General features: G+C 35.2%; 1 protein-coding gene across 1 annotated transcript in view; it reads right to left on the reverse strand.

Moving 5' to 3' along the window:
* Positions 1 to 12,233, reverse strand: part of KPNA3 (karyopherin subunit alpha 3) — a 101,646-nt gene that overhangs the window by 57,110 nt on the left and 32,303 nt on the right. The window lies entirely within an intron of this gene.

A 12,233-nucleotide genomic window follows, 5' to 3' on the forward strand; every position in this document is an offset into this window, starting at 1 on the left:
ATTTATTGTTAAGTTTTAAGGACTGGTCAGTTTTAGATTTTAAATGAACCATGGAGTTTAAAAAGCCGAAACTCCTGTCTATTTTACTGGATATCTGTTGGTTAATTTTGTGGGGAGTGGGGAGGTGGGACTTGGCTGCCTAGAATCCATTCCCCTTTCCTAACTGCACCCAGGTTTCTTTGGGGAATTATATGCCCTCCGCTGTGGACTGCCCTGATCGAACTCCTATTAAAGTATCTCATTCTCTCCTAGTTTTGAATAGGGCATGAGACCGAAACCATGCCAGCAGAACCTTCTCCCCCTGAACCTTGAGCAAAGTGGAAAGGAAAATAAAAGAAGGGTAGCATATTAATTTCCAAAGGAAGTATCTGGACAAGATAGTGAATAATACCTATACCCTGGAGTTGCTCTATTCCCAGTTCTCAGGTGTCCCTATTCATTCTATGAACTACCTATATCCTTCCAATAAATTATGGTTTTGCTCAAGTTGGCCAGAGTTGTTTTTTGAGGTTTGCAACCAATGATTATGTATCTCAAATGATTCACATTTTAAAAAAGTAAATAACTTATTGTCATGGCCTTAAAACCATATGAAAAGGAAAATAAATTTGGGATAGTTATTTTGTATCAAAAGGCAAAGTAACCTTCTAAGTTTACTGAGAGGCTCTATCAGGCATGGTCTTATCAGGAATGACGGAAATGGTTAGATATCCCCTCTCCCCTTGATGTACTGATATGATGGATTATCTTATTACACATATAAGTATGGTACTTACGTTTTTGGATTTAAGGCTACATTAAGGTTACATGGTCATGGTATATTATTATTTTAATATATTGCCAGATTCAGTATGCTACTATTTTATTGAATAATTCTTTTGTTATGGTATCTCTGTCAAGTTTTCTTAAATTGCAGTGATAAATTAATTCTCTTAGGAAAAAAATCCCACGAAAATCAAATTATGAAGTTGGTAAAATATACTGAAATATTAATCTAGATATAACTTATGCTTAAATATATATATTAAATGTAAACAAAACTGCCAAACAAAATTCAAATTAGTAGCATTCATTTAATGTGAAGAAATGATGCACTGATAAAACTATTATCTCTAGTAGGGTTCAAGAGTAGAAAGATAGAACCTTGAATCTAATTCTATGTTTCTGTGTTTTGACTTTAATATGATGAATACAGACTGCTTCATGTAAAATTCATCATATAGAATGGTAATAAATGTTGAGCAATTTTCAAACACCAATATTATTTTGATAACTCTAAACTGTCTTGATTCACTTGAAGATTAGAACTGCACTACAGTTAATATTTGCCTATATGACTATCTAATCCAACTGTTACTAGAACTGAGAAGGAAAAATATTTTCATTGCAGTAACTACTACATTTAATTATTTATGGACTGTTAATAAGATGATAGGCACACAACAAAAAAGATCAGGCAACATATCCCTTACAAAATACGATCAAGTTAATGCTATCCTGTAATTCACACTAAAATACTTCAGCATCAATAGGAGTGGTGAGTCAACTTCTAAAGTTCCCTAAATTAGGAATCCACACTTCAAAGTAAGTTAGTTAGCATCTGAAGCATCCATATCAGAAGTTAGCTCCCAGTTAAGTAAGTGCTTCAAATACCAACATCTGAATTTAGACAATGGCTTATTAATTAGTATAAGAGATGTTGGAAATAACTTTTTTTCTTGCTGAAATGGAACTGTGCAAGATATACAGATTGACTAGGAATATTGTACACGTGTCTTGATTCTTATCTGTTTGCAGTTTAAGAATCCGGCAAGTCCAGCAGTCTGTCTTCAGAGAAGTTTTTGAGTCTAGGCCTCCCTTTCATCCTGTATCTCCCCCTTTCTTGGAGGATTTTGTCATCTAATCCTAATCAGTTCTTTGTGGTATATGCTTATAGTTCAAGTTTTATTACAAGGTGGTAACTGCTTGCTAATAGATGCTTGTATAAGTGGCAGAATTCTAAAGCTTCTTTTATTATAACATAACTCACTGGTAGTAAAATTCCTAAGGAAAAAATACCTATCTCTAATAGTTAAAGGCCTCCTCCTCACCCAAAAGAACCATATGCGTGTAAAATAGCCAAATGACTTAGGTCAATCAGCAACAAGTACTGACTACTATGTATCTGACAGAAGTACCACTGAGTTAGTCATGACTTACTCTGTTCTCTGTTTGAATTACAAAAAAAGGCTCCATCTTGGGCCCTCTCCTCCCTAACATTCTTCCCAAGTGATCTCATCTACTCTCATGTCTTCAATTACTATTTGATGACCACTCTCAAATACCTATCTTTAGTTCAGTCCTCTTGCCTGAGCTCCAAATCTGTAAGTACTATATTCACTCACTCAACAAAAATTTACTGAATACATCTAAAATGCACCAGGCACTATGCCTACAACTGAGAGACAAGTATAGAATTTACAGTCTAGTACAATGTCAGCAAACTGCAGCCTGTGGCCCAAATCTTATGGGCTGTTTTCTGTAGGAATGAACAGGAATGGTTTTTACACTTATAGCTGGTTATGTTATAAATACTATTAAGTATCCATGTAATATCCTTATTTTTGTCTCTGGGCTCCCAAAACCTAAAATATTTACCTTCTGTCCCTTTAAGAGAAAGTTTGCCAACAGTTGGTCTAGTGAAAAACACATTAGTAATAAGCGTAATATAAATGTGTTAAATGTTAAGATAAGAAAATAAATAAAGTTCAGTATCGGAAGGAGACATTGATTAGGGAATCAAGAAACCGCTCCCTGAAAAAATGAAATATGTCTATATGTGTATTTGGGGGTAGAGGACAGACTGTTGCAAGGCCTCACATTTAGCATGCTTACAAATACCATAATAGCTGATCCCTCTCCTCCCTTTACTCCTCCCCTCCCCAAAAAACGTTCCCCCAAAAAACTACTCTTCCATGAATATTCCCAGTATTAGGAAAAAGCACCACCATCCAAACAGTTCTAAGAACCCCAGTCTTAGGATATCTGCCATGTCTGCTCAGTCTCTCACTCTTTGACATCCAACAAGTCACCAAAAATAGGATTCACACCTTCTGGCTCCACTGCCATTATCCTAGACTACACCACCATCCTCTCACCTGGATCACCACAATAGCCTCCTAACTAGTCTACTTGGGTTGTCTTTCTCTTGAATAAAAGTTCTCAATTAAGTTTTTAATGTCCTATAATCTCCCCCGACACACACACACACACACACACAGTCACCAGGACACCCAAACCAAAACCCATGGACAAAATCTACAAGATTGAGTGACAAGGTATCCCCACGAATTCTCAAATACATGCAGAATCTGGGTCAAATTGTCAAGTATAGGACTCACGTGGTATCAGCATGTATACAGAAGGAAACAGAAAAGCAGAAATAATAGAGTAGGTAATTGAAGGACTTGCAGCCAGAAAAACCCCAAATCATAAATCACTCGAGTTTAGAAAGGCAATTTGCAAATAGCTACAAATGGAAAGATCTTTTTGTATACACCAACACTGTAAGGTATGATAAGGCTCTAGACTCGAAAACTAAGAACTGAAGTCTCCCTTTCTGGGCACAGCCCTGCACTGAAAAGAACTTGGGGGAGAAGAATCCCAACTGAACAAGACAGGCACAACGAAGCAAAGAAAAGGAGGGTCCAGACAAAAGTGGGTTAATGAAACAGAGACCGATCTCAGAACACAGAAAGCTAAATACTTCTTATCATTTTGTAAAAATCCACAGAAGAGGGGTATAGGGTGGTAAAGCTAGAAAAACTATCCTGACCAATCCCTTGCTCCAAAAAGTTCAGGAAATGTAAATGAACAACAGAAAAGGGTTGAGATCAAATTACATGCCATAAGAAATGGGAAAATAAGGAGCAGAATGTTGACACTAAAAGCTTGCCATCAAAAAGCCATACCTACAAGACAGATAAAGATTATATCCAAGAAAATGTGAATAACATTCTAAATCAGAATTAGAAAAACTCAGAAATCAGGTGCTAAAAATAGGAAAGAATTTGAAGTAAAAGAAAAAAATTATTTCAGAAAGGAAACCTAACCAAGAACAGTCATGAGATTCAATACACAACAGATAATGCTTAAGAGATAAAGAATGTGCAAATAAATTTTTAATCGAAAGAAATGAAGATGAGAAAACCTGACTGGCTTAGTCAGTAGGGTATGCGACTCTTGATCTCAGGGTTGTAAGTTCGAGCCCCACATTGGGTGTAGAGATTACTTAAAATCTGAAAAAAAAAAAAAGGGAAGGAAGGAAGGAAGGAAGGAAGGAAAGAAAGAAAAGAAAGAAAGAAAGAAAGAAAGAAAGAAAGAAAGAAGAGAAAGAAAGAAGAGAAAGAAAGAAAGACATGAAGGTGAAAATATTAGAATGAAAGTGACAATAAAGCTAAGCAAAGATCCTACATACCTATAATAAGGAGACCTCAAAGAAGAAAACCAAAGCAATGAATTAAAGCAAATACTAAAAATTACAATTAAAGAAAAAAAAGTCCTACAACTAAAAGCCTTTAAATGAAATACTGAAAGAGTACACCAATGCCTGGGACATTAACTGAGAGAAACCAATACCAAGATGTATTAGAAAAACGAATGGATTTCCAAAAAGAAAAAAAGAAAAATGCCTTTGGACATCAGTAAAAAAAAAAAAAAAAAAAAAAAAAAATCCAGTGATTTATTAGGTAGATATAATAAGTCAGCTCAACAAGGTCACAAGATACAACATAAAAATACAAAAATCAGTTGTATGTCTATATCCTAGCAATGAATACATGGGCACCAAAATTAAAAATACATCCAGTATCATTTATAATCTCTCAAAAAAAAAAACCTTACGTATGAACCTAACAATACATGTATAGGACATACATGTTGAAAACTACACAACACTGATGAAAGCATTCAAAGATCTAAAAAAATGGAGAGATATACTGTGTTTCATGGATTGATAGACTCAACATGGTAAAGATGTCAATTCTCCCCACTATAATACACAGGTTTAACACAATTCCTCTCAAAATCCCAATAATGTTCTTTGTAGATACAGAAAATATTATTCTAAAATTTATACAGAAAGGCGAAGTATGGGGTGCCTGGGTGGCTCAGTCCTTAAGCGTCTGCCTTCGGCTCAGGTCATGATCCCAGGATCCTGGGATCAAGCCTCACATTGGGCTCCCTGCTCGACGGGAAGCCTGCTTCTCCCTCTTCCACCCCCTCTGCTTGTGTTCCCTTTCTTGCTGTGTCTCTCTCTGTCAAATAAATAAATAAATCTTAAAAAAAAAAAAAGGCAAAGTAATTAGAAGAGCTAAAACAATTTTTGAAAAAGAAGAATAAAGTGGGAGGGACCAGTCTATCCAATTTCAAGATTACATAGCTACAATAATAAACACTGTGTGATACTGGTGGATCAAAGAAACAGAATAAAAAAAAAAGAGAGAGACCTATACAAATATGCTCAAATTGATTTCTGACAAAGGGTAAAGGCAATTCAATAAAGGAAAGACAGACTTTTCAACAAATGGTGCTGGAACAGGTAGACACTGCTAGACAAAATGTATGAATCTTAATTTAAGTCTCATATATTACACAAAAATTAATACAAAATGGATCGTGTTTAAGTGTAAAACTATAAAGCATTCAGAAAAAAAATCTCTGGGTTCTGGAGCTAGGCAAAGAGTTCTTAAATTTGACCTTAAAAGTATGATGCATAAAAGAAATAATTGGTAAACTGGACCTCATCAAAATTAAAAAACATTGCTCTGAGGAAGCCCCCCATGGGAAGGGGATGAAAAGATAAGCTAAAGACTGAAAAAAAATATTTGTGAACTACATATCCACTAAAGGCCTGGTATCTAGAATATAGAGAGAATTCTCAAAGCTCAATAGAAAATCAATTAAATTAATTAAAATAGAAAATCAATTAAATTAGAAAATAGGCAAAAGAAATGAAGTGTATACCCTTCATCAAAGAGGATATACAGATGGCATATAAGCACAAGAAAAGATGTTCAATATTATTAGCCATTAGGGAAATGCAAATTAAAACCACAATGAGATATTACTACACATCTATCAGAACAGCTAAAATAAATAATCGTGACGAAATGTTTATGAGGATGTGTAGAAACTCATGCACTGCTAGTGGGATTATAAAATGGTACAGCCATTAGGAAAACAGTTTCTTAAAAAACAAAACATGCAAAACCATAGTATTCAGCAACTGCATGTCTAGACCTTTATCCCAGAGAAATGAAAACTTATGTTCATAGGATATCTGTACAAAAATGTTTGTAGCCATCTTACTCAGAAAAACCCCAACCTGGAAACACCCCAGGTATCCTTCACAGTTTTAACAAAACTATACATTGCCACAGAATATTACCCAACAGTAAAAAGGAACGAACTATTCAGACAAGCAAAAACTTGGATGAATCTCCAGGGAATTATGCTAAGAGAAAAAAGCTAATTCCAAAAGGTTACATACCATATGATTCCATTTATATAACATTCTTAAGGCAATAAAATCACAGAAATGGAGAAGAGATTAGTGGTTGTCACGGGCTGAGGAGAGGCAGAGTGAAAGGGAGGGAGCATGGCTACGAATTGGCAACATGAGAGATCCTTGTGGTGATAGAAATGTTTTGTATTTTGACTGTATAAATATCAGTATTTTTCTATAGTGTTGCAAGATGTTCCCATTGGGGGAAACTGGGTACAGGGTACAAAGGATCTCTATTATGTTTTACAACTGCATGTCAATCTAGAACTATCAATCTAGAACTATCTCAAAATAATTTTTAAAACCTTTTTTAAAAAGGATATACTTCACATCAGATGCTGAGGAAAAGGGAAAAAAGAGGTCACAACCAATTTCAATAATGCACATAATAGGGAATCAATAGATAATAATGACTAAAAGGGGGGAGACTAAATAAAGTTAACCACTTTAACAAATATATAAACCTTCCAAAATACCAAACCTTCCAAAATACCAAAAATAAACTAAAAAATAGTAAATAAAACAGATCACATAGAAAAATATACAGGAATAGGAAGGAAACAGGGTGAAGAACTAAAGGAAACTAGGCACCCTCTGACTTCAGAACTATATGAAAATGAATTACATACATGTTATGATGAAATTAAACTTAAAAAAAAAGCAATTCCTAAAAGAATTTTAAAAATTAATTAACCTAAGTGTATATTCACTTGGTGACACAGTTACACTATCCCATATAACTTTTCAACATAGTAATTTGACTGTATGTTCCCAGTCAACCCTAAAGACAAGGTAAGTACAAAGAAACTATACCATTTTCAGTAATCCCACTACTGGTTATAGTATTGAGATTATTATTCTGACACTGTTGTGTATGTATTTGGAACAAAGGAAATGAGTAGTAATGTGATACTCTAATTCTACCAACCCTGGTATCAAAGAAAACAAGGAATTTCAACCTGGGACAAAGGAGATAGAGATATACGATAGAAGTTGTTTAGTAAAACCCTACTTACTGTCCTGAATTTGAATTGGAAATACCAATATATGCAGAATACATCATTTTAAAAACATTCCTAGATCTGTCCACTTAAAATTCCTAGATCTGTCCAAAACACTCAGAAGCTACCTTGAAGGGGCGCCAATTGGTCAAGGATGGTCAATTAGAGTACCAATAAAAATAATAACTACAATGGGGGCACCTGGGTGGCTCAGTCAGTTGAATGCCTAACTCTTGATTTTGGCTCAAGTCATGATCTCAGGGTGGTGCGATGGAGCCCTACATCAGGCTCTGAGCTCTGCATGGAGTCGGCTTGTCCCTACTCCTCTGCTCCTCCCACCCTACCCCCCTCTCAAATAAATAAATAAATAAAATCTTAAAAAAAACAACAACACAATGAACTGAAACATACATATGATTCAATTCATGAATTCAGAATATGAAAAAAAGCCATATTGGTCATCACTGGAAGGTGCTAATGAACCACCTCATTGTTCTGAAAACTGATAAATGGAGAGAATCAAGCACTCATTTTGCCTTTACCTAAACAAATTTTATCATGAGGGTAACCTAACCAGTTAATAAATAAGGGAAAGTTTGTTTAAAATAGTATTCCAGCTAATAAAGAAAGAAGGACAGAATTAGAATACCACCATTTACAACTCCTAGTAAATAATAAATTTAGGCAATGTTCCTCAATGGCTATCAGCATTACAGAGAGAGACAATCAGACACTATCTGCCATCCTGATGGAAAAGAAAGCCATCACATATGATGTACTCTTGTCCCCTCTGCCCAAAATAAAGCCTCCAGATTCAACTATCAATTTGTAAAAAAAATACAGAGGACAAATAAACATGTTAAATGACACTCTAAAAGGCAAAAAAAAAAGTGAGATTAAAAGATTACAGATTAAGAGACTAAACTATAGGAAACTGAGGGTTGCTGGAGGGGAGATGGGTGGCGGGATGGGGTACTGGGTGACGGGCATTAAGGAGGGCACATGATGTAATGAGCATTGGGTGTTATATGCAACTAATGAATAACTGAACTCTACATCTGAAACTAATGATGTACTATATGTTGGCTAACTGAATTAAAAAAAGATTGTAGATTTAAAAAGAGACTTCAAATTCACTCAATCAGAGTAAGGCTACAGATCTTTATCTGGATACTGATCCAAACAAACTGTTCAAAAATATGTAATTTTTGAGATAACTGGAAATTTGAACGATTAGATACTTTGTTAGTTTTAAAGGAGTTACTGTTACTCTTAGGGTCAGGTGTGTGAGTGAGAGAGAGAGAGAGAGAGAGAGAGAGAAAGAGAATGTGACAATGGTATTTATTTTATTTATTTTTATTTTTTTTATTTATTTTTTTTAAAGATTTTATTTATTTATTTGACAGAGAGAGAGCGAGCGAGAGGGAACACAAGCAGGGGGAGTGGGAGAGGGAGAAGCAGGCTTCCCGCAGAGCAGGGAGCCCGATGTGGGGCTCGATCGCAGGACCCTGGGATCATGACCTGAGCTGAAGACAGATGCTTAACGACTGAGTCACCCAGGCGCCCCAATGGTATTTATTTTAAATACTATGCATACATCTTTCTTAGTAACAAAATATGTCACTTCTGGAAGACCTCATACTTTTGAGAAGTCTTCTGTTTCATTAAACTGGATCCTAGCCATAATGGAAAAAATACTTTTTAAATGCATTGTTAAACTCACATAAGTACTAAGGGGGTAGAGGAGCCAGTAAAATTAACCATGGGGGAAGTTGTCAAAAGTAAATATGTGAAAGGAAAAGTATGAGGTTAATAATCTATTCACATTGGGAACAGAAATTAAATCCAGATTCTGACGCAGGGTTAAAAAACTAAACTTCTCATTTAGCCCGACCGCTCAAGATAATCAAAATGGACTGTTCCTCAACAGATGCAAACCTTTTCTGCTGAAAAGCAGTTCCATCAGGTTCTCAGGATTAAGGAAAAGTCACCAAATATACAAGAAAATAAACCACTATAAAGAGAGTCATAACCACAGAATCAATGACAACTTGAATACAGGTCCACCCTCCTTGGAATTAGAATACTAAAATTAAATTATAAAATATAAAATAACTATAATAAACATTCAAGGAATAGAAAAATGAAATTAAAATTATCAGCAAGCCAGAAGAAATGATCAGAAATGACCAGATTTGGGGGCATATGGCTGGCTCAGTCAATGGAGCCTGTGACTCTTGATCTTGGGGTTGTGTGTTTGAGTTCCACATTGGGTATAGAGATTACTGTAAAAAGAAAGAAGGAAAAGAAACAAAAGAAAGAAAGAGCCAGATCTGAAAAAAACAAACAGAACTTTGAGAAATGAAAAATAATTGTTGAGGGCACCTGGGTGGCTCAGTTGGTTAAGCGACTGCCTTCGGCTCGGGTCATGATCCTGGAGTCCCGGGATCGAGTCCCGCATCGGGCTCCCTGCTCGGCGGCGAGCCTGCTTCTTCCTCTGACCCTCCCCCCTCTCATGTGCTCTCTCTCTCTCTCTCATTCTGTCTCAAATAAATAAATAAAATCTTTAAAAAAAAATTGTTGAAATACAGTACTATAACCAAAATTAAGATCTTAACAGATGGGTTTTATAAGTAGATTTGATGGAGTTTAACAGAGATTCAGTGAACTGTAAGGCAAGTCAGAAGAAACAATTATGAAATATAAGAAGCACAAATTTTATAATTACAGAAGAAAGGGCAAAAAAACAGAGGATATAGTAAGAAGTTACCAAACAGTACTTATTTGGGCTCCACAAAGACATTAGAGACATTGCACAGAAGCAATGTTTGAGAGATACTGGCTGAGAACTTTCCAGAATTGATGAAAAACACTGAACCACAGGTTTAAGAAGCCAAACACTAAGCAGGAAAATAAAAAGAAATCACAGTAAAACTGCAGGACACAAAAGGAAAAAACAAAAATAAAAAAGAAATCCTGAAAACAGCCAGGGAAAAACAGATTATCTTTAAAACACAACAGTCTGAAAACAGACTTTAAAAAAATTCTCATGATGGACATTGGGGAGGGTAGGTACTATTATGGTGAGTGCTGTGAATTGTGTAAGACTGATGAATCACAGACCTGTACCCCTGAAACAAATAATACATTATATGTTAATAAAAACATTTTTTTAAAATTCTCTATTGATTTTATTCACTACAGATGGGCCTTATAAATGGTTATATTTTACAGGTCTGTAACTTTATTATGAAATTATAATTTTTAATTTTGTAATTTTTATTTACTTTTTACTTTATTTTTTATTTTTTTATTTTTATTTTTTTTTTAAAGATTTTATTTATTTATTTGAGAGAGAGAGTGAGAGAGAGAAAGAGCACAAGAGGGGGGAGCGGGAGAGGGAGAAGCAGACTCCCCGCTGAGCAGGGAGCCCGATGCGGGACTCGATCCCGGGACTCCAGGATCATGACCTGAGACGAAGGCAGTCACTTAACCAACTGAGCCACCCAGGCGCCCTTACTTTATTTTTTAAACAGCATATCCCCACATTTTTCTTTCCTAAAGCTTTTCAGTCATAGGAACAATTTCAGAACCACTTTAACAAGATGCACTGAATGGTTTTGGTTTTGACTGTAATTCATAACTGTCATTTTACTAAAATTTTACTTTTTCTAAACACAGGACCTATAGAACATATTGCTGACATGCAATTTCAGGTGGTTCTAGGGCTATGAAAAGCCTGGCTCAGTCTGTGGAGCATGCGGCTCTTGATCTCAGGGTTGTGAGTGTGAGCCCCATGTTGGGTGTGGAGATTACTTAAAAATAAAATCTTAAATAAAAGAAAAAAAGAAGCCTATGCCAACTGCCGGTTGAGAATCTTTATAATAATAAATAAATAATTTCAGAAAAGGGCAGGATTTAGGGTGATGGAAGTGTTCTAAAACTGGATTGAGGGGATGGTTACACAATTGTAAAACTTACTAAAAATCAAACTTTACACTAACAATGAATGAATTATATGATATACAAACAATATTTCAATAAACCTGTTCTTTTAAAAATCCTCTGTAAAATGGATATTTATATACTGTTCCCTGGGCTAGGAATTCTGTTTTTCTAAATATACCAACTGAAGCAAATGTATACATTTTATTTGGGGAGAAGGAGGTAGGAGACTATATAAGGATACAAAACTGCCTTCTCAAGAGGTGATAGAGCTAGAAAACTGAAAACTATAGCTCTGGGACAAAACAAACACACAAACAAAAGCCAAAAAAGCAAAAACCAAAACCAAACCTAAAGGGTATTATTGTGCTGATACTTTTTAAGACTGCCACCAACTGGGCATCCACGTTTCTAGGAATATATGACAAAAGTGACTTCTGAAAAGCAATGGAAACCAAAAACGGTGAAATCATATCTTCAATGTGCTGAAAGAACATTAACTTCAAACTCAAAATTCTAAGAAGGAATGACAGAATTCAAATACCACCACTTTACAACAGTTAATAAATTAATGGATCCAGGCAGTTATCATCAAAGCTTGGTAGTATCACAAAAAGAGGTAATATGACATTATTATGTACCACCTAACAGGAATATATAATACCCAAGAAACTAAAAAGCCATCTCATGGGAAAAAAGATTTGCAAATCACATATCTGATAAGGGACTTTAATCTAGGATAT

The sequence above is a fragment of the Mirounga leonina genome, unplaced genomic scaffold, assembly GCF_011800145.1.
Source record: "Mirounga leonina isolate KUSES-001 unplaced genomic scaffold, KU_Mleo_1.0 Mir_127, whole genome shotgun sequence".
Lineage (NCBI taxonomy): Eukaryota > Metazoa > Chordata > Mammalia > Carnivora > Phocidae > Mirounga > Mirounga leonina.